We start from the raw sequence: 23,781 nt of genomic DNA, 5'->3' as shown, positions 1-23,781 counted from the left end.
TTTGCTGTCTGACTGAATTGTGTTTCATATTTTGTAATCCACTCTGAGTCACATTGAGAAGAGAAGGCTATAAATGATTCCAGCAACAACCATCATCCCTGGACAGGCAGAAGTTCTTTAAAGCAAGAGCCTTTTTTGTCCACCTGTTGCCTGAACTTGAAAGATCAGAGATGGAACCCAGACCCTTCTGCAGGTAAGGATTGGCCAGGCCAACCTCCAGGCAAGACCTGGAGACTTCCCAGAATGACACCTGACTTTCAGGCTACAAAGATCAGTTGTCCTAGAGAAAATGGCTGGTTTGGTGGGTTAACTCTATGGTGTGATACCCGACTGAGGTCTCTCCATTCCTTGAACCCTCCCCTCAGGCTCCAACCCCAAATCTCTGGGGATTTCCAAATCCAGACCTAGTTACACCAGCATCTGAATTGTGGCTCTTCCCCCTTTGAAGGTATTTTTTCAACATCATGGTCAGCATCAAGCTGTCGCAATCAGAGATCAGATCTGGCTGGCATCCCTCTCTCCTTAGCTTGCTGCAGCTGATCTTGCGCCCACGCCTTCCAGGTGCTAAAGGCATGCCAGCCCTCCTGCTTGGAAGGCAAAGAGGTGGCAGTCTACCTACAAACCCAAGGGAGGGGGGAACATGTGGTTTGGGAATGTGGCGGACAGGAAGATTTGGCACTCACTGAGCCAATGACAAAGCTGGTCTAGGCAGAGGAGGCAGGGAAAGCGCAGAGTAGCCAGTGGTGTTGAGCAGAGGCCAAAACAAGCCATTGGCCAACGGTTCCTGGAAGGGAGCAGACAGTGCCAAACGCAAGGGTGGAAATGAAGAACATATGAAGCTGCGTTATACGGAGGGTATCTATTGCATGGTGGTTGGAGTGTTAGACTGGGATCTAGGAGAACTAGGTTCAAAGAGCCAGAGTAGTGTAGTGATTAAGAGAATGTGGACTCAAGTCTGGAGAACTGGGTTTGATTCCTTGCTCCTCCACCTGAGTGGCAGAGGCTTATCTGGTGAACCAGATGTGTTTCCGCACTGCTAAATTCCTGCTGGGTGACCTTGGGCTAGTCACAGTTCCCTCAGGACTCTCTCAGCCCCATCTAGAAGAAGAAGAAGAAGAGTTTGGATTTATATCCCCCCTTTCTCTCCTGCAGGAGACTCCAAGGGGCTTACAATCTCCTTGCCCTTCCCCACTCACAACAAATACCCTGTGAGGTAGGTGGGGCTGAGAGAGCTCCGAGAAGCTGTGACTAGCCCAAGGTCACCCAGCTGGCGTGTGTGGGAGTGTACAGGCTAATCTGAATTCCCCAGATAAGCCTCCACAGCTCAGGTGGCAGAGCTGGGAATCAAACCCGGTTCCTCCAGATTAGATACATGAGCTCTTAACCTCCTACCCCACTGCTGCTCCTCACCAGGTGCCAGGGGAAAGGAGCTTGTAAGCCACCTTGAGAAAGGTGGGATATAAATCCAAACTCCTCCCCCTCCTCCTCCTCCTGCACCTCTTTGTAGCCACGCTGGGCTTCCTAGGTGGTCTCCAATCCAAGTACTAACCCATGGCTGACTGTGCTTAGCTTCCCAGTTCTGAAGCACTTGGAGACGGGCCTATTTGGGCTCTGATAACACAGGGCTAATATTGAAAGGGCCACCTCTGTCTGGGGCAGGCAGGAAACAGGATCCGGTGAGGACTCAGCTGGCAGCGCCACCATACAACCGCTTTGTTTACTCAGGGGCAGCAACGTGTGAATTTGTCCTTCTTTCCCGAAGGCTGAAATGACACATCACGGTTCGTCAACTAACTGCTGTGATGCTGGAATGAGTGTATATGAGCGTGACTAATTTGTTTTCTTGCACTATGTTCTTGATTGGGCACCATAATCTCTATTTGTTAACTGATTCCAGTACACACCCATTATTAAGAAGGGAGATGCCGCCCGGTGTCTGGGGGAATGGGGGGCAAGCCACTGTTTGTTTCCATCTGTCCACGCCATTGGCAGCAGTGCCATTCTTGAGGGAGGGCATATTGCATTCATCAGTTCCTCCCCCAGTCTGCCATTCTGCCTGCATGCCAGAGTGTGCAAGCAGAGGGTCTTGCCCTCATGTCTGGCAGGCACAACAGTAACAGACAGCACAGCTTGAGCAAATAGGATCTGCTTCCTTAACAGCAATGAATCAAAGCGTTCCCTAAGGAACTGATCTTGCGGCTGGGTAGAAATGCTTTGGAAAGACAGGCCTATCAGTGCAGTCATATTTGGAGCCCAAGAGCTATGCAGTCCTGCTGATTGGAAAATGCCCTTGTCAGTTACGTATCTGCTGAGCTATCGCCAACATCTCCCTCCACATGCTCCGCTCCATACTTTTTCAGGGCATCTAGCTCTCAGAATGACAGCAACATCCAACAGTTTCTAGATATCACTGATCCTGTTTATTTCTTAATCTGCATTAAGTATAACTACCATATTCCTAGAGGGTTTTTTTTTGGTTTGCAGTAGTGTCCAAACACACATTCTTCCTTTGTATTCAGAATGGCCGAGGGTCTTAACTGGCATTTCTGGGCACAAAATAGTTCTTTACCACTAAAATCTTGCATCACCTTAAAGAATAACAATGTTCTGTCCCAGCATAAACATATGAAGTCTCAGAGCCCACTTCCTCAGATGTACTGAATGGATCTTAGATGTACTGAATGGATCTTAGATGTACTGAATGGATCTTAGATTTACTGAATGGATTTAGAAGGATGGGAAGGGGAGAGCCAGGAAGAAGCCATGGCCCCTTCCGCACACGCAAAATAATGCGTTTTCAAATCACTTTCACAACTGTTTGCAAGTGGATTTTGCCATTCCGCACAGCTTTAAAGAGCACTGAAAGCAGTTTGAAAGTGCATTATTCTGCATGTGCGGAATGAGCCCATGAAATGCTGGAAGTAAATTTGAAAAATGTTGTTATGTACATTTCAAATTTAATCCAGAAAAACACAGAAACAATTCATTAGCGATTGCTCTATCATCAGGGAGCAGTTGAGGCATTGAGTACTAGTACTAAAAGAGTTCAGCAGGGGTGTATTGCCCAGGAGGACATATGGGGTCAAATGTCCCCATGCTGCAGCCATTTAGTCACTGGGGGGGGGGGGCAGAAAATTGCCCCCATGCCCCTCCTATTTCCCTGATGACCTGGTGCAAAAAAAATGTTTCGTCGTGGTGGGGCAAGGCAGCTGCCCATGGGGTGGGGTGTGTGGAAAACTCAGATTTTGCACCAGTGTACATTTTTCCTAGATACGCCTCTGGGGTTCAGACATAAACTCGGTGTTCACATCACTTCTTGGAGGTGCTGCTAGTGTGAAGATCATTTGCACATCCCAGGCAATCTGGACCACAGCAGAGGAAATTAGCCCCAAACCCTGACTGGCTATGCTGTCGGTATGACCCACTGAGATCCCTGATAGAACAGCTCCAACCTCTTGCTGCTGACTCGGTTCCTTTGCTAGTTCCCCAGATCAGAACTGGCAAACAACAAAAACGGTCCTGAAAATCCACCCTTCATCCAAGAGAGCCATTCACTGACAGAAGGATTTTTGCTTGGTTAACTCCCTGCCTTTTTAACCAAATAAATATATTTGCGTATGTACAGAATATCGCTAAGTGGATGCTTTTTCCTGTGATGGAAAACTACTTAACAAAGCCAAAGCAGACAGTTTAGATGAAAAGACTGCGTTTAGTAGTTTCTTGATTCATCCTCTTTCATAATAACAAGGATGAAGCATCAGAGGGGCTGGATACATTTTATCACCTTGCACTAAGTGAGGACGCTAAAGCTCATTTTTCCAATATTTCACTCTGCAAAAATGTCTCAAACCAAGCCCAGAGTTAGAGATGTGAGCCTCAAAAGTGTGAAGCTCTGGCTCAGGATCATCCATCCCCAGTTCACAAGGCCAACCAGCTGCGCACGGTTATCAGATCAACCGAGGTTTCTTCTACAATATCCATGCAAAAGCCAACACCTAAAAACTGCAATAGAATATGGTCATCCCAAGGCCCCTTCCGCACATGCAGAATAATGCACATTCAATCCACTTTCACAATCATTTGAGAGTGGGTTTTGCTATGCTGCACAGCAAAATCCAGCTGCAAAGTGCACTGAAAGTGGATTGAAAGTGCATTATTCTGCATGTGCGGAAGGGGCTCCATGGCTTTTGAAGGGCACAGTGCCCATTCAAAGCTTATCAGGCTGGAGTTTTGTAAAATCATCTTTTAATTTACAAAGACATATCTGCCTGCTAGCGTGGGGAATCCAGAAAATACACAGAATTCCCTAGTACAGTGATGGGGAACCTATGACACGTGTGTCAAAGGTGACACGCCACAACATTATGGGTAACATGCCAGCCTCCACCAACGCCCGATAATAACTATTCTCCCTGTTTGAATCTGAGTCATTTTTGTAATTATTTGACATTTATTTATAGAATACATAGTATCACACTTGACTGGGGTGTATTTTTTAAAATAAAGGAATATGTAAATAATTGTTTCTCTTTTGTTTGGGGGGGGGGAGGGGGTTACATGCCGGAAGAGTCAGAAATTATACATTTTCTGAAGTTTTGACATGGTGAGCCCAAAAGACTGCCCTAGTAGACGGTTGTTGGTGGCCCTGGTTTGCCGCCCCATTCAAACCATCCAATGTGTTTCTAAGAGTGACAAAGAAATAGATAGATCCTCAATAAATGCGTAGCAGCACACACACACACACACACACACACACACACACACACACACACACACACACACACACACACACACACACACGCTAAATCCGCTAACCCCAAATTATCAGTTCCTTTTAAAAACTGTATCTACTTTTTTTTTTTTAAACTCATTTGATCTCCTGGATATGACATTCTCTGTCAAGAGCATGATTTAATGTTTAATCTGCAAAGTTTCCTGCAGCTTTTACAGAAAATTAATGAAATGTCTTTTGTCATTTTAAAAAAACTCGGCATGCTGGAAGCATCGAGGCCAGGCTGAGAAAAAAGAAGTCGGGTCTCCTCTTGCTGACTTATTTGCCAATTCTCTGCTTCCTTTTAGAATCTCTTTGTGCAACATCCTACGGGGGTGCCATCGGCCAGTTGCTCCTGGGAACGTGACATTCCAGTTTTGTTAGTGGCTGAATTGCGCACCCTTCTCCTCCCAGGGAGGCTGCAAACTGAGAAAATAAAACCCCCAGACATGTGCTTCGTACCTCTCACTGTGTGGCACAATCTCAGCTGCCTCTGGTTTTGAGCAAGCCACAGAAATACAAGCAGGTTTCTCCATAGAGCAAACACATGTCAGGAACAGGGCAGGCGGTGACATCTGGAGAAAGAATGGTGGACACCACCACAAAATGGATGCCACGGAGGGACGAGCTCAAACTCTTTTTGGTTCAAAGGATATGTTGAGGGCGTGACAGATAGTCTTAGCAGGGGAGCAAGGCCACACAACAAGCATCCACGGCAAAGTGGGAATGTGGAGGAGCAGGGAATCGAACCTGTTTCTCCAGATTAGAGTTTGCCGCTCTTAACCACTACACCACTAGTTTGTCAAGGTCAGACTTGTCTACACTGTCTGGGTGGCAGTTCTCCAAGGTTCGAAGTGCAGGCCTTTCCCGTCTCCTTCTAGGAGATCTCTTTCGACTAGTCATGCCGGGGATTAAGAACATAAGAACATAAGAAAGAGCCTGCTGGATCAAACCAGAGTCCATCTAGTCCAGCACTCTGCTACTTGCAGTGACCCACCAGGTGCCTTTGGGAGCTCACATGCAGGATGTGAAAGCAATGGCCTGCTGCTGCTGCTGCTCCCGAGCACCTGGTCTGCTAAGGCATTTGCAATCTGAGATCAAGGAGGTTCACGATTGGTAGCCATAGATCGACTTCTCCTTCATAAATCTGTCCAAGCCCCTTTTAAAGCTATCCAGGTTAGTGGCCATTACCAGCTCCAGGCTGGGAATATCTGCCCCCAACCAGAGTTGCTACCCCCGAGCCATGGACCGCCACCCCGACTTCCTAACTAAAACCCCAGCTGCTGCGCACCAGCGAGCCACAAACCACAGCGAATGCCCTTGGGTCCTTTGAGGCCACTGCGTTCGGGCGTTCCACGCGCTCCTGCAAATTTGCCGTAATTGAAAGAACAGCCTGGGAGGGGGCGTGGGGACGAATTGTTAGGAAGTCCCCAGTGGTTTGCTTGGCTGTCACAGGCCACGGCACTGAAACATGGTTTTGGAGGGGATCATTAAACCCCTCCGGTGAGCAATGGATCTTTCATACACTCCATAAACATGATTCATTTCCAGAGCGGTGCTCTGTGGCGCGGCCTTTTGTCACAAGGGAACGGGCAATTACAAAAAATAATAATTAAGATGAAAAGGCCAGGTGGGGCGTTTGCTAAAGGTTATTGTTCAGGGTAAGAAAGGGGAGGGAAGGGTCTTGCAGGCATTGGGGTAAATGGGCCTCTCACAGTTGCCTCTCTGTGGACTGAAGTGGGAGAAATTATCCCTGCAGGCTGAACGTGTAAAAGTTGTCAGCTCCAGGCTGGGAAATACCTGGGAATTTGGGGGAGGGGGGAGTGGAGCCTGAAGAGGAGGAGGAGGAGGAGGAGGAGGAGGAGGAGGAGGAGAAGAAGAAGAAGAAGAAGAAGAAGAAGAAGAAGAAGAAGAGGAGGAGGAGGAGGAGGAGGAGGAGGAGTTTGGATTTATATCCCCCCTTTCTCTCCTGTAAGGAGACTCAAAGGGGCTTACAATCTCCTTTCCCTTCCCCCCTTACAACAAACACCCTGTGAGGTAGGTGGGGCTGAGAGAGCTCCGAAGAACTGTGACTTGCCCATGGTCACCCAGCTGCCATGTGCTAGAGTGCACAAGCTAATCTGGTTCCACAGATAAGCTGCCACAGCTCAAGTGGCAGAGCGGGGAATCAAACCCGGTACCTCAGATTGGAGTGCACCTGCTCTTAACCACCACACCATGAGGGCGGGGGTTGTGGAGTGGAGGGACTTCAAGGGAGTGTAATGCTGTTAAAAATCCTTCTAAAGTGGCCATTTTCTCCAGGTAAACTGTAATCCCGGGAGATCTCCAGCGACTACCTGGAAGTTGGCAACCCAAGTTGGCCATATTTTGCTATTTCGATTCTTCCTCGAGGGGATGCTTTCACACTGCACATTACAGCCCCATCAGAATACATGAGGCACATTGGTGTCCTTTCCCTGCCCCCATAAACCCCACACCCTTGGCATTTGCGAAGGCGAGGAAAAACCAAGCCCACCAGCGCAAAGTTCAGACGCTTCTATTCTCTGCGGCAAAAAAGAGGATTGGCAACAGATAACGTGCTTTCAAGATCTCGTCGGCCGGCAGAAATAGACGACGCCACAGCCAACAGATTGTTTCGATTAAAGCCCCACGTTTCTAGCCGCTGACCTGCGAATCCCCACCGCCCAAACTTCTCTGCGTGCCGAGAAGTACTTCAGTGTAGTCGGTAGAGCGTCAAACCCAGGTACAAGTTCCCACTAAGGCATAGGTGTCAAACTCGCAGCCTTCCAGATGCTATGGACTACAGTTCCCATCATCCCCTGCCAGCATGAAGTTGGCAGGGGATGATGGAAGTGCTGAATTCCATCGCTATCTGGAGGGCAGCAGTTATTTGAACACCTATTAGCTCCCACTAAGGGGTCGATCCGAGATGAGGGGATGGCCACGCCCTGTCCATAAAAAGAAGAACTGAAAGCTTGTGTGGCCTCAATTTGCTTTGGGGTCATCCAGGAAAAAGAGGGATTGAGGTGACAACTAAGGTCAAGTGGAAATCTCCCCTGCACAGCCCAGAAGATAATTTGCAAGCACCATCTTCCCTCCCTTCACTTGAGCCCCCAAACAGAAAGCAATATTGGGGCCTTCGGGGACCAAATGGCTGTCTCTCAGCCTAACCCTACCACACAAGGCTGGTGTGAGAGCAAGATGTCTGCTACCAAAACGTACTTGCAGGAGGGACAGGACACACTCAGCCAAAGCGACTTCCCAGAGTGATTGTGAGGAATAAAAAGAGAATACGAGAACGATATAGGCCATTTTGGCTTTCCCACTGAAGAGAAAAGCAAAGCTCACATAGGCAGATGATGGATGGACCAAAAACAGCAGTGTGAAAATGGTGTAAAATGGTATAAAAGGGCTTATGCAGTTTTCACACCATTTTCACACCACTGTTTTGGGCCCATGCGGAATCCGCCATAGTGTACTGAGCAGGTGTCTAACTAAGATCTGGAAGACCCACGTTCGGATCTCTGCTCTGTTATGGAAACTTGCTGGGTGCCCTTGGGTTTGTCATGCACTCTCAGCCTAGCCTACCTCACAGGGCTGCTGTGAGGCCAAAATTAGAAGTAAAGAACAGTATAAGCCACTTTGTTGCTACTGGGGGGAAAATAGGGTATGAATGAAATAAATAAATAGATGTGATGGGGAGACATATGACTCCCTGGGAGCCAGATTGCTATCAGATCCCTGGAAGCCAGATGACCATCAGATCTGGCACAGGAGATCACTTTTGGATATTACCACAGATATAGGGAGCCTCAGAGACACAAATGCCCTTTTCAGCAGGGATCAGGCCATCAAGGTAATTGTGGAATGGGGAGGGAAGAAGGGAGGTTGCCAACAGACCCAGATATGGTACCCTGTCCTCACCCATAGGTGTCAAACTCGCGGCCCTCCAGATGTTATGGACTATAGTTCCCATCACCCCCTGCCAGCATCATGCTGGCAGGGGAGATGGGAACTGTAGTCCATAACATCTAGAGGGCCGCGAGTTTGACACATGTGATTACAGAGCCTGTCCACTTTCTGTGTCTGGCCATGCCACCCTCTGCGGCTTCCATCTAACCAGCCTCAATCATTCTCTCTGCTGTTCTTTTCCTTTTACAGGAAACTAATGGCTAAAGATTACTCCAGATGGGTGGCCGTGTTGATCTGTCACAGCAAAATAAAACAGAGGAGGCTGGCGGCGCCTTTAAAGAATAACAACATTCAGCCCGCCATAAGCTGTGAAAAAGGTTAAATGGTTGCATTCGCTGCAGAAAAGCTTGATCCCAACATGCCATTGCATTCAAGTGACCAAGAGAAAGAAGCCAAGAGACTCCTAAATTTGAGATCGGCATCACCTTGCAAACCGTAAGATCTTAGGGGGTATAAGCTTTCGAGCTTTGAGTTTCGAAAACTTGCACCCTGATAACCTTGTTGGTCTTTAAGGTGCTACTGGATTAGAATCTAGCCGTTCTACTGCAGATGAACACGGCTACCCTCTGAAACTGTGCCAAGAGGCAGGAGTGATTCTCAAGAGCTGAGGGCGTCCATAAGAGGCTGTTGAGCTAGATGGATGGTTTGATCCAGCATTTACTGTCCAGTGATACTTTTACTTTCTAAATACAGGCAAACCTCGATTCAAATTGGAGAGAGACATTAAGGGCCAGACCGAAACACTTCAGGGTCCGCAGACATCTCCTTGGCTATTCTTGCACAAAATGCACAACTTCAAAACCACCACGGGGATACACCCTTGTAGCACAAACCATTATCCTCAGTTCCTGGAAAAGTAAAGGCCCCTCCAAAGCAATGGAAATACACAGGGGGGGGAATGGAAAGGAACCAAAATATCCTTCTGTGACCATAGCCACAAACCTCCTAAGAGGTTTATTTCAAAAGCCTTTACAAAACAAAGCTCTAATGTGCAGCTTTTAGAACAAAGGCGGTAAAGAATGCTCGTAACCCATTAGCCGGAGACGCTGGCCACGGGGCACCCCTTGTGGCTTTCTTTCTACAATGCCAGTAAATGCCTCAGAAGAGGGGGACAAAGGATTTTGCTCAAAGCTCCTGGTTTCTGGGTGCAAGGGGAAGCAAAGGGGAAAGGGAGTGCACATCCATTGGAGCCTGAAAATGTCACGGAAAGACACACACACTTCATCCCGCAAATGTGCAGTTAGAAGGTTTTAACTGAAGTTCTCAATATGCTTCACAGCACTGCCTCAGGGGAAATCTGGAGAAAGATACAACCAAAAAAAAGTAGGAATGCCAACACAATTCATTCACATCTGCTCTGCCATGGAAACTGGTTGGGTGGCCGTGGGCCAGCTGCACACTCTCAGCCCAACCTACCACACAGGGCTGTTGTGTAGGATAAAACAGAGGAGAGGGGGAGAGCTGAACAACATAAGCTGCTTTGGGACCACACTGGAGGAAAGATGAGGCATGAATGAAGAAAGGAAGAAAATAAAATAGTTAAGAACATAAGAACACGCCAGCTGGATCAGACCAGAGTCCATCTAGTCCAGCACTCTGCTACTCGCAGTTGCCCACCAGGGGCCTTTGGGAGCTCACGTGCAGGAGGTGAAAGCAAGGGCCTTCTGCTGCTGCTGCTCCTGAGCACCTGGTCTGCTAAGGCATTTGCAATCTGAGATCAAGGAGGATCAAGATTGGTAGCCATAGATCGACTTCTCCTCCATAAATCTGTCCAAGCCCTTTTTAAAGCTATCCAGGTGAGTGGCCATCACCACCTCCTGTGGCAGCATATTCTAAATGTGAGAAGTTAAATGTGAGAAGCAATACAGTCTTGACAAAAAAAAGCAAGCAGCCCAATTTAGACAGGAGTGGGGGGTGGGGCTGAATGGTCACAAGGAGTGGAGGGCCACATCAATGCATTTCCCCCTCCACCAGCACAAGGGGCTCCTTTGCCCACAGAGGGGGCAGAGGCACTGGCAGCTGGCCGCCCCTCAGTTCCACAGCAAGTGAAACCCAGATATCTGGGCTGCTGCGGAGCCTCCATCGGCTCAGATGCTGGCATGTATGTGTGTGGGGGGGCACTCCTGGGGGTACAGCCACCATTAATCAGCTTCCGCTGTCCCTGACCCTTTGGACTTATGCTGCAAAATCATTGGCAGCAATTGGGAAATTGGGGCAGTGGTCGGGATTTTGAGTTTCCCGCCCTTCTGTGTTTCCTGAAGCCCCTTTGGAGGCCGCAACCACTGCAGTGCCCCCCCCCACTCCACTGGATTGTGCTTTAAAAGACAAAACACCCACCCCTAACCTTTATCAGCAATTACAATGTTTTATAAATTAAGATACTCATATGCTGGTTTTTTCCCTTCAGCCTAAATCCTTTCCCAATACGAAACACAAGTCTGAAAAGCAAGAAAACCATAAACAACAGGCTAGAGAATCAAAAGACTCCCTCAGAACCCCATATGCAAAATATGCAGAGATCTCACCTTTGGGTTAAAAGAAACTCCCTGTCAAAAGAAACATGGACGGCTTCTCTTCCCACTGAAATGGGAAGACAAAGTTACTAAAAGTTCACTAAGGCCCCTTCCGCACACGCAAAATAATGCGTTTTCAAACCACTTTCACAACTGTTTGCAAGTGGATTTTGCTATTCCGTACCAGCTTCAAAGAGCACTGAAAGCAGTTTGAAAGTGCATTATTCTGCATGTGCGGAAGGAGCAATAGTGTCTATGCTTTGGGACCAAAAAAGAGTAGAATGTTGGAAAGAGCATGGATTCCAAGGACACCAAAGTAGTTATAGCTCAAATCTAACCCCTTGGGGCAGATGGTTCAAATTCTAACAATCCATCACTGCTTTTTTCAATAATAGCATGCCATTCAAGTGGTCAATTCCTCCCGCGGTCCAGAAAGCAACAGTGAGTTCCCAATTGTCCCTAATTCACAGCTGAGGAACGTTACTTTTCGTGCTTCCCAATTCATTTCTTGTTTTAAGGTTTCTCAGTGATTTTTCCAACATGTCATTTTAGGAAGAGTACTGAGGTAGAGAAATAGGTAAACAGACGGACAGACCAACCTGGATAGAGCAAGACGCAACCTGGATAGAGCAAGTGTCCCTTATTTGAGATCATTCCTTGCTCACCTGGTTCAGAAAATAATCCATGTTGTATTTCAGTCCACAATAAGAGCATTTTCCCCTGGGAGAAATTATCCTGCAGAAGCCATGTTTCTGGCAAAATGCACTGTCTTTTTTTTCTTTTTCTTTTGCTGTGCTTAGTGGCGTTATATCAACTGGTAATTGCAGCTTAGGTTGAATGTCGCACAAAGTGCCACGGATGCCAATCGGAAAGACAGGCATCACAAACAAAGAGCTTTGTTCATGGCAGGCATGAACCTGGCCTATTGTCAACACCACACTTAATCTCCTTCTCCTCCTCCTCCCCCCCCCCTTCCAACAAACTCACATTCGACACAAGATCTGCACGCAGGCACCTGAGCAAACGGGAGTTTGTTTCTTCCCATCTGCAAGAAAAGCCCAGGTTTGTACAAACAAGTTGGGTTCGTGCATGCAGAGAACAAACATTATTTTTGATTTGAAGCATCCCTTTTAAGCAGAGGTGGGATCCAGCAGGTTCTCACAGGTTCCCGAGAGTAGGTTACTAATTATTTGTGTGTGCCGAGAGAGGGTTACTAATTGGTGATTTTGCCATGTGATTTTTGCCTTAGTTACGTCCCTCCTCTCAGCAGTAGCGCACAGAACCTGAAGCAGTCTAGCAGGAGGTGCACCGGCGTGCGTGGCAGCCTGCGCCTGTGTGCATTCGTTTCCCGCCCAAGGACCAGCGCAGTGGCTGCATCCTTGCCACAGCCCCGCCCATGAATGCCCCACCCCTGGAATGCCCAGCCACGCCCCCGTCGTGTCCCACCCAGCCCCATTGGCACTACACCACAGTTTGAATTCCACCACCATGGGAACCTGTTACTAAAAATTTTGGATCCCACCACTGCTTTTAAGCAAAACCAACATTAAATCAGAGTGCAAACAAGGCTTTTATTTTCGACTTTACTCCTAAGTAAGCCCTTGTGGTCATGGGCTGCCAGCTGAACACTTGGTGGTACAGCCTTTAGAAGTCACATTATATTTGTAGGACTGATTCTTTAAGACATTGAGCAACGTGGGACTAATTTCAGTCACTTTCTGTCTGTGTGTATCTTATACAGAGTTGTACACATAGTGAGAAAGCCTTTACATTGTAAGGTTGATGCTTTAAGTCCCCAAGCAACCTTGGACTGATTTCTCTCACTTTCTGTCTGCAACTATCTTGCACAGAGTTGTATTTTACTTCACACCTTCTTTTTGACCCACAGTGCCCCCAAACCATAATTTGGCTGCTATCAAAATGTTGCTTCAACGATATGAAAATGTACCTGCTGTCAACATGTCGCTTCAACAAAATGTGGCTATTTTAACATGTTTCATTCATGTCCCTGCAGGCTAAATCCCAAAACTGGGAGCAAAGTGTTGGGGCATATTTGCCCCACTCGCCTTTCTTCAGGAAGGTATTTCAAAAATTGGCAAAGCTCGGCCACAAGAGGGAAAGCTCGGTTCGAATCTCACCCTTGGAGCAATCCAGGTGGGAACAATATCAACATACCTTTGTTTCAAGCATGCTGTGAGGAACCCTTTAAGATGCCACAGAGTCCTTGGTTGTTCTTACCATGGCAGATACATCTGCAATATTTATTGACACAGAACTCCGAAGCTCTCTCTAGTCCACAAAAGTTTTGCTTCCTAGAAACCTGTTAGCCTTTAAGATATCACAAGGCAGTATTCAGGACACAGTACTGTAAAGCGCTCCAGGGAGTCTTCTACAGCTGGAATAACACAAACAATGGGGAGTGGGGGGGGGCACTGTTTTCCTGCCCCAGGAAACAGCAGGATGAACCGGGATTCAAGAATTCATGGGGGGCGGGGTGGGGGGAGGTGAGAGAGAGAGATTCACAGCAAGGCTCAAAGGCCTCTTCTTAGCTATATTCAAGATTAAATATTTAAACAGCAGTATGTGTTAGGGATGTTTTCTTTAGACATCTTCCAAGCCACGAGTCTATTGTTACAAATAATAGGACATGTGCAAGGGAGAGAGCTTGTATAACTTTGGCAGTGACAATCAAGCCTTCTCTATAGAGGGGGTTATTGTGGCTCAGAAGGTCCCAGGTTCAAATTCTGACATCTCCACTTAAAAAGATCAGCTAAAAAGCGATGTGAAAGGCTCCATTTTACGCTGGCTGGGTTTGTTTCGTGCTGTTTCCCTCCACAGTCTATTTTTTATGGATCTGTTTTAATTGGTTTGCTTTGTTTTTACCGTTTAAGTCACGAGACGCCTCAAGCAGGTTCTAGAGCCGTGGTGGCGAACCTTTGGCACTCCAGATGTTATGGACTACAGTTCCCATCAGCCCCTGCCAGCATGGCCATATTGGCAGGGGCTGATGGGAATTGTAGTCCATAACATCTGGAGTGCCAAAGGTTCGCCACCACTGTTCTAGAGGGACGAAGAAGAGTTTGGATCGATACCCTGCCTTTCTTCCCTGCAAGGAGACTCAAACAGCTTACAAACTCCTTTTCTCTTCCTCTCCCCACAACAGGCACCTGGTGAGGTAGGTGGGACTGAGAGAGTTCGGAGAGAACTGTGACTGGGCCAAGGACACCCAGCAGGCTTCATGTGTCAGAGCAGGGAAACAAACCTAGTTCTCCAGAGAAGAGTCCGCCGCTCAGGTGGAGGAGCAGGAAATCAAACGCAGTTCTCCAGATTAGAGTCCACCTGCTCTTAACCACTACACTTGGGGGGGGGGCATGGCTCAGTGGTATAGCATTTGCTTGGCATGTAGAACGTCCCATGTCCAATCTCTGGCATCTCCAAGTAAAAAGATCAGGTAGCAGGTGATGGAAAAGATCTGGACCCAAGAACCTGGACAGCTGCTGGAAGCCAGAGTAGACAGAGCTGACTTTGATAGACCAATGGTCTGTTTCAGCGTAAAGCAATTCATGTGCTTGCTGTTAGGGGAAAGGTTTTGTCTACACCACACCTTGCTCCCCAAAACTTGCCCTTCCCCCCCTTCACATCAAACACCCTGTGAGGTAGGTGGGGCTGAGAGAGCTCCGAGAAGCTGTGACTAGCCCAAGGTCACCCAGCTGGCGTGTGTGGGAGTGCACAGGCTAATCTGAATTCCCCAGATAAGCCTCCACAGCTCAGGCGGCAGAGCGGGGAGTCAAACCCGGTTCCTCCAGATTAGAATGCACCTGCTCTTAACCACTATGCCACACTGCTTAAGAGCAGTGGACTCTAATCTCGAGAACCAGGTTCGATTCCCCACTCTTCCGCTTGAGCAGCAGGCTCTAATCTCGAGACCTGGGTTGGATTCCCCACTGCTTCGCATGAGTTGCAAACTGTACTCTGGAGAACTGGATTTGTTTCCTCACTTCTTCATACGAAGCCTGTGGGGTGACCTTGGGCTAGTCACAGTCCTCTCTGAACTCTTTCAGTCCCAACTACCTCCCAAGGTGTCTGTTGTGGGGAGAGGAAGGGAAAGGAGGTTTTAAGCCGCCTGAAGACTCCTTAAAGGTAGAGAAAAGCAGGGTATGGATCCAAATTCTTCTTTTCCTCTATCTTATTGGAATATCGACAGCTTGAGCTTTCAAGAACTCTTGTGACAAGAGAGCCCAGCCTTCGCTTGCTCCTCTCTCTGCCACCACTATTGCCACAGAAGAACTCTCATTTTGCCTCTGAGTTCACTAAAGTCTGCCTTGCTAACATCTAACAGACAACGTCTGGCTAGGAACTCCCTTGTCTTCCAACAACAAAAGGAACTCTGGGAAGAAATCATAGATAACAGATGGCTAAGATAACGTAAATACATTAACCATTCACAAGTGGACAACACAATTCATTCTATGTATTGTCAAAGGCTTTCACGGCCAGATTCAGCTGGTTCTGGAGGGTTTTCCGGGCTGTGTGGCCGTGGTCTGGTGGATCTCGTTCCTACCATTTCGCCTGCATCTGTGGCCGGCATCTTCAGAGGTGTATCCCAGAAAGAAGTGTGTTACCCACCGTGTCCACTGGATCTACCCGACCACGGCCACACAGCCCGGAAAACCCACAACAACAATCCACTGTACTGTTTCAAAGAGTTGTTGATTAGGTATTTATATTATATATATACTGATTACATGCATTTATATAGGTGTATAAGATATGGGGGATCATTTTGTCTTCTTGCCCCCCTTCAAAACATTTTGCCCGGGCCATGGGCTAACCTGGTGCTCTCCAGGTGGGGTGCTGACGATGCCCAAATTTTTGGTTCTGATCCTACCTGGCTAGAATCGCGCCACAGGCTTCCACTGGAGGCTTCCCATTTGGAAGGGTCCAGCATTCCAAAGTCTTTAAGTGCGGGGGAGGGGGGGAACCCAGGAAATCCAAACCACTGCTCAGAATAAGAGACTGTCTGGAGGGAAGCATCAACCAGGACTCCCAGACAAGAGCAGGCAAATGGCTAGGGAAGATTTCCCAGCTGCTCATGCAGGCAGCATGGGGAATGCCAGGGGTCCCCTGGGAAAGGGGGCGGGCTGGCCACGTTCACTGCCCTGCCCCACAAGTTCTGGACCATCCCCTCGCTTTACAACAGCAACACACACACACGCAACTCGTTTCAGCGCATGCATATTTGGAACATGAGGGGAGATGCTTGGCACAGAAGACTGGAAAGCTGTGCGGGAGAGAGGGGCCAAGCAAACCCCTGGGGTTCCTCTCCCCCCCCCCCCCTCCTGTCTTGGATTGAGGCGGCGATGCACGCCCCTTTTCCTTACTCCGAGCAAGCCCTCGCGACCGAGGGGCTGGATGAGCGGGAGAATCGAGGGGGGTCAGCAAAGAAGGGGCATTCTTGCAGGCTTAGACGGAAGCGAGGTTTTGGGAAAGGGCCAAGGGGGTTATTCTTGAGGGATTCAGCCCCAGCGCATCCCAAATCGCACGCATCTCCCCCCGCCCCTTTGAAACAAGCACAGGCAGCTCAGACGGGAAACTCTGCCATGGACCGCGTGCGGCAAGATTGGGGGGGGGGGGGGGCGGAGGTGTGCGAGCCGCTGGCTGCAAAGAATGCGGATGGCGCGGGGAGGGGGTCCATTCCCCCTTCCATTAGACTGTATCATGCCCCCCCCCCCAAAAAAAACTTGCAAGGCGCTCGGGGTGGGGCGGCAGGCGAAGGCACCCCCGTGCCCCAATTAACGAGAAGGGGAGAGAGAGCCCCCCCATCCCCAACCGGGGGCCACGGCACCACGGAGGGAGCTAGCCACGCCTTGCACGGACTCCAGAAGGCAGGGAGGAGCGCAGCTCTCCAACTGGGTGTGTGTAAGGGGGAATGGGGGTTCTCCCCCCTTTAAATCTAGGGCCGGAGGGGCGTCCTCCCCTTGGGCTCGGCGGGCAGGGGCTGCAGGGCGCACCTGGGGGCTTCCCCCCCGCGGGGAGGAGCGCTTACCTGGCCGGGCTGGACTCGCTGCGCCCTGCTGCCGTTCGCGCTCCTGGCTGCTCCGCTGCTGCTCCGGCTGGGCGGGGACGGGGCGGGCCCTCGCCTGCGCTCCCGCCCCCTCCCCGGCTGGCCTTCCCCCCAGGATCGGGGCCCTCTTCGCCGCGGGTGGGAGACCCCCTTCCCGTCCTCTCTAGGGAGCGTCCACGCGGGGTAGATGCCGGAGAAGAGGCGGGGGGCCCGTCGGAATTTCTCTCCCTTCTCTCTCGCCTCTGGTTTATGGGAGGGGGCTTGACCGGAGGGGGGGTCTTCCGAGCCACTCCCGCTTCTCGACGGAAGATGGCGATGATGGCGCCCGGGAAGGCGGGGGCGCTGCAGCCCCTCTGCGGCGCCCATAGATCATCAGACCCGAGAGCAGGGAGGTTTGGGAAGGCGTGCGGATGTCTGAGCATACGCAGAGCGCATCCCCACAGCGACCAGACCTCGCTGACCAGAGGGGGTTAGGCAGAAAAGAGAGCAGCTCCCAAGCCCGCTGATCTCCCCTCCCCAGCGCCGCGGAACAGTTGGCCAAAGAAGAGCCCTCGCCCCCTGCAAAACAGAATCCCCTTAGGGTTGCCAACTCCAGGTTGGGAAATATTGGGAGGAGAGGAGCCTGGCACGGGTGTGATGCCACACAGTTCCAAAGGTGCCACAGTCTCCAGCGGAGGCCTGGAACCCATCACTGTTGCCTGGACGTGAAAGACACTTCATGGCAGGAGGTCGGACTTGATGGCCCTTGTGGTCTCTCCCAACTCTATGATTCAGGGAAGTCTCCAGATCTCACCTGGAGGTTGGCAACTTTACAAGCCCCAGGACCTCCCTTCTGTGAAATGGATTGTTCGGTATCCTGGAGGTGCCCTAGTAGCCTGAATAACCCAGGCTCGCCATCTCCGAAGCTAAGTAGGGTCAGTTGTGGTTAGTATTTGGAAGGGAGACCACCAAGGAATAACCAGGGTCGTTATGCAGAGAACCAATGATGGACCCCCTCTGTTGGCCTCTTGCCTTGAAACCCCTACTGAGTTGCCATAAATCAGCTGCAATTTGACGGCACTTTACACACACATCCCAGAGGAAAAAGAGGCTGGGGGCCACTGGAGATGCCAGACAGATGTTCCCGGCACTGGGAGTTGACCTCTGGCACATCTGCCTGGCTCAGTGGGTTTAGCATAAGGGGATTGGGGGTTTAGGGGACACTTTAATTTAATCCTTGTATTTCACGAAGGAAGCTCGGACTGTCGAAAGCTCCTATCCCGGAAGTCTTGTTGGCCTCTGAGGTGCGACCGACCGGACTGGAATCCAGCTGTTTTACTGCAGACCGTGGCTTCCTTCTGAAAGTATCTTTTAATTGCTGCACTGATCTTTGGCACGAGCAGCACAGAGTGGAAACTGGGAAGTGGATCAATCGCTAAGCGTCAAGTGGGAGCACCTGTGCGCTTGAGGAGTCCTCTTCAGACAGGAAATGCACAGCCTAGATGACAATTGAAGCCTGGAAAAGGGAATGTGCCAGGAAAGCAATGTGCGCGACAACAGCTACGGAGCTCCGATGGTGATCAGGGTGGAGGAGGAGGAGAAGAGGAGGAGGAGGAGTTTGGATTTATAGCCCACCTTTCTCTCCTGTAAGGAGACAGCAGGTGACCTATAAGCTCCTTTCCCTTCCTCTCCCCACAACAGACACCTTGTGAGGCAGGTGGGGCTGAGAGAGTTCCAAAGAACTGTGACTAGCCCAAGGTCACCCAGAGTGCGGAAAGACATCTGGTTCACCAGATAAGCCTCCGCCACTCAGGTGGAGGAGTGGGCAAAGGCAACCAAAGTCATCTTGAAGTTTTGCTGCCTTTATTTATTAGATTTGTGTTCCGCTTTCCCTGCTGCAGCAGGCTCACAGGGACTACCAACACGGTCATGCAAAGTACAACATGACTACAGGAGGCAAAACCAGTGGTGGGATCCAGCAGGTTCGCACCACTTCAGCAGAACCGGTTGTTAAAATGGTGCTTGCAAACAACCAGTTGTTACATTATTTGACTTCCACCACCAGAACCGGTTGTTAAATTATTTGAATCCCACGACTGGGCAAAACACAATAAAAACACTCCCCTGTAAAATCCAGCATGGCACAGAGATTAATCAGGGTGGAACAATTTAAAATTAGTATCTCCTCAACTCCCGTCCTGCGCATCTGCTTAAAAAGAACGGCAAATGGGGCGGGAGGAGGGGAAAGGAAGGAATAACAAGGGAGAGAAGGAAGATGTCGTTTTTTCCCATGCCATCTTGTCGAAATGTGGTTTTAACGCTTATAATGTTTATATTTTTATATTCTTGTTTTTATATGTTTTTATATGTTTTTTATTTGTAAGTCGCCCTGAGTCCTTCGGGAGATTGCCGGGTAAAAATATAATAAATAAATGGGGGAGAAAAAACGGGAGTGGAAGATGAGTGAAGGGATGTAATATTACAGTGGCGTAGGAGCAGCAGTGGCGTAGGAGGTTAAGAGCTCGTGTATCTAATCTGGAGGAACCGGGTTTGATTCCCAGCTCTGCCGCCTGAGCTGTGGAGGCTTATCTGGGGAATTCAGATTAGCCTGTACACTCCCACACACGCCAGCTGGGTGACCTTGGGCTAGTCACAGCTTCTCGGAGCTCTCTCAGCCCCACCTACCTCACAGGGTGTTTGTTGTGAGGGGGGAAGGGCAAGGAGATTGTAAGCCCCTTTGAGTCTCCTGCAGGAGGGAAAGGGGGGATATAAATCCAAACTCTTCTTCTTCTCCTTCTACATGGAGAAACTGCAAACCAGACATCAGGCAAATTAGCCACAGGATACAGGTACAGTACTTTAAGAGTGGAACCCTTTCTGCACATGATAAATCATTGTCAAGCAAAGACAGATTTCCCCCCCAATTAAATTTGTTCAGAATCATACTTTTTGTCACCTTGCGGACTCCAGTTCTCTCCAAGGTACGCCCACATCAAACAAATCCCGTGCGCAAATCTGGGATTAGAGCAAGACAGGCTCGCTTTGAGGAAGTTCAGTCTCCCAGCCTGTTGTTACAAGAAATGGTCAACTGGTTCCTCTCCACACTCCGGATGGATAGAGAGCTTGCTGAAAATAAAATCCCACCGCACCAGATGTCAGATGTGACTTCAAATAAAGCATTGGCTTAGGTTTGTGACGCAAACCTTTTAGGCTCGGCGCGTCATAGATTTAGAAAGAAGCTAACTGGACCCTGCTGGCATGTCAGCCCCCACCCCCCCAGCTCAAACAAAAGAGAAACAGTTCTCAACATATTCATTTAAATAAATAGAGGAGGAAGAAGGCCACCTTGAGTCTCCTTATGGGAGAGAAAGGTGGGGTATAAATCCAAATTCTTCTTCTGCTTCTGTATGATGTGCCAAGACCGCAGGATTCTCGGCAGTGGTAGATATGCACTTTAACGCAGCCCTGGCATTCGCTTTCCTGCTGATGTCTGGACTTCTCCTTGGAATCCATTGCCAGACTATGATTATGTTGCTTTTGGGATGGTAGGAGAGGAAATATGCTAGGATTTGCTTCTTATTAGGCCTGCTACAAAATCCATCTTATTGCTGGGGAAAAGCACAGGTCGATCTTCTACTTACAGAACTAGCATGGTGTAGTGATTAAGAGTGGTCAATTCTAATCTGGAGAACCGGGTTTGATTTGCCACTCCTTCACATGAGCAGCAAACTCCGATCTAGTGAACCAGGTTTGTTTCCCCGCTCCAACACCTGAAGCCTGCGGGGTGATTGTGGGTTGGTTGCAGTTCTCTCAGAATTCTCCCAGCCTCACCTACCTCACAAGGGGAGAGGAAGTGTCTGCGATCATCAGACTCCTTAAGGTGGGGAAGAGCGGGGTATGAAAACCAGCTCTTCCACTTCTTTGTCTACTGTCATGTTTCAGGGGTCTCTTCCTTGAACTAGTTTTAATTGGGATGTCCTGATAAGAGTCAAAATGTTATATTGAGTCTGTCAAAGGATCTTGCAGCTGTTCACAGTGATTTCTCGAAAGGAATCTGCAAGTTTAGCTAAAGTTTCCATCTCCTGCAGGTTTGCCGCATACCACAACTGGGGCTTGGCCATGAAGCACCAGATCGCAAGCTGCTCCATCAAGAAACCTCTGTTGTACGGCTCACACATTCTCTGACAGCTCTTCAAATGGACTCTCTGCGCCCTTACTATAGCCATAAGTCTCATATTGCAGCACTGGAATGAGAAATGCCCTCCTCTGGAAAATAAAATGGATTGAAGACCTTAGAACTTTATCAGTATTTCAATGCATTGCATATGGACTTGTTTTCAGATGTTTGGAAACCCTTTATAGAAACGTACGCATAGATCTGCCTCCTCTTATTATATTTTAGTCTCTCTCTATCCCTTGTATTAAACCACTCTGGTGTAATGGTTTAGAGCAGTGGACTAAACGGGTTTGATTCCCCATACCTCTGCATGAGTGGTGGATTCTAATCTGAGGAAATGGATTTGTTTTCCCACTGTTACGCATGAAACCTGCCGAGTGATGTTGGGCCAGTCACAGTTCTCTCTGAACTCTCTCAGCCTCACCCAGAGGTGTGGGGGGAGGAAAATGGCGTCCAGGGCAACATCTGTTCCAGGCGCCCCCCTAGGCTCCCACCCATGCTTCCCCTCCTCCCCCCTTACCTGAGCCAGCAGGAGCCTACCGTGGGCCGCCCCTCGGCCCGGCTGCTCTGCCAGCCAAAGGCTCCGCCTCCCACGTGACCAACTGGCATGCGTCCGGGGACCTGTGACCCCACATATCCCCGTGACAGCCTCTGACTGCAACCGAAATAAATAAACCTTGCATGCTGGGAAACTGATTCCCAACTGATTCCCAGTGAAGCCACCGTAAGTTGTCTGACAATGATAACGAACACAATATTGTGTCAGTTCTGCAGGAGAGTCAACACATTGGTGCGACAGCTTTTCTGAGATGTTCCTCAGAATGCTGCGGCAAAGGCTTTGGCAACCGGTGGTGCAGGGAAAAAAACCACTCCTTCAAGAATGAGCCAAATAGGCTGCTGAGCCATTTTGTGAAGAGCAGACTCGTTGTCTGGAGGCAAACGACAAGAACCTCAGCAGATCCACAATGCGAGTCACACGCGCTGCTCATCGCTCTTTGGATGTACACCAAGTCGAAAGAATCCATACCGATGGAAGGTAGGAGCATCCTTTGGTAGGAACGTATCATCAATTATGAGCAGGAAGGGGGAAAACATTAGCAGCAATCTGGCAGACCGTAGTGAAGGCCTTGCCCCTCAAATCCATGCCAAAGCCCAATCTCTGTGACCCATATTAAGCCCCTGCTCAGCCCATGTCTACCATTAACAGAAGGGAGATGAGGAAACGGTTAACCCTGAGCCCCTTAAGTGCACAATGAAGGGTAATTTGCCTCCTCAGTTGCAAGCACAAAACGACAGGGCAAAGACGCATGGAGCTACGTCTGTCATTAGCAAAGTGACACACAGAGAGACAAGGAAGAGAAAGAAGAGTTGGTTTTTATACCTCGCTTTACTGAGACGAATCTCTAAGCAGCTTACAGCTCCTTCTCCTCTGGCCTTGGGAAGTAGGGGAGGACTGGGACGCACAGCCCAGGGGGATATATGGGATCAAATGTCCCTGGGCTGCAGTCATTTAGTCACATGGGGGGCAGAAAATCACTCCCCCACACCACTCTTCCTTCCCCCTGGATCCATACACTGATTTCAAGACCTGGTGCAAAAAAACGTTGTTTGGTCGTGGTGGGAGAGGGCTGCAGATTTTGCTCTGGGCTACATTATCTCTAGATTTGCCTCTGTCAGGAGGACCGGGCGATCATAAATCAACATGCAACCGCAGAAAGTGAAAAGTGACATGACCAAAGGGCACTTGCATTTCAGCACTGTTTGAATCAATAAAGTCTCACACAGTCAATATTTTAGGGTGACCACCGCCTCCTGTTCTGTCCGCAACGCTGACCAATATAGCCATATCTGAACCAATAATGTCTGTACCACAAATATCAAGCCACAGTTTCATTACTGCCCACCATAATGGCATCAGAGGCCTCCGAACGGTTGAAGGAACGACAATAATGTGCCAGCAGGAATGTGTAATTCTGAATTCCTTTTCATAAGGAGATGCCTGCGAACACTTCAGGTTTCACTTAATGGTGGCACAGAAGGGGCAAGACATCTAGGCCCAAAATTTGTGTGGTACTAGAGAATATACACCACACAACTCACGTATCAGCTTTGGCCTCTATACTCTATACCATTCAGGGAAAAGGGATCGTACTACAAGGCCTTTGTTGATTTAATTAGCCTATGTCTATTCTTCTCTCAAGGGGCAAGACTGTGAGGGAAGATTTGAAATTGTGCAGGGAAGGTGGTAATGAGTCAGTGCTTCAACACTTGACACAGGAGTTTCCTGAGTTGTACGTTCCTGCAA

The 23,781-nt window shown here is 49.1% G+C and overlaps 1 protein-coding gene across 1 annotated transcript in view; it reads right to left on the bottom strand.

Annotated features, from left to right (window-relative positions):
- The window catches only part of GPR153 (G protein-coupled receptor 153), a 37,999-nt gene extending 20,397 nt beyond the window's left edge, over positions 1-17,602 (bottom strand). Inside the window, exon 1 of the mRNA XM_048519595.1 lies at positions 17,303-17,602. The gene's annotated coding sequence lies outside the window, so the exon portion shown is untranslated. The remainder of the gene's footprint in view (positions 1-17,302) is intronic.
- Positions 17,603-23,781: the final 6,179 nt, after the last annotated feature.

The sequence above is a fragment of the Sphaerodactylus townsendi genome, linkage group LG16 (assembly GCF_021028975.2).
Source record: "Sphaerodactylus townsendi isolate TG3544 linkage group LG16, MPM_Stown_v2.3, whole genome shotgun sequence".
Classification (NCBI taxonomy): domain Eukaryota; kingdom Metazoa; phylum Chordata; class Lepidosauria; order Squamata; family Sphaerodactylidae; genus Sphaerodactylus; species Sphaerodactylus townsendi.
The sequence above is the reverse complement of the archived record's forward strand: the minus strand, read 5'-3'. Positions and strand labels throughout refer to the sequence as shown.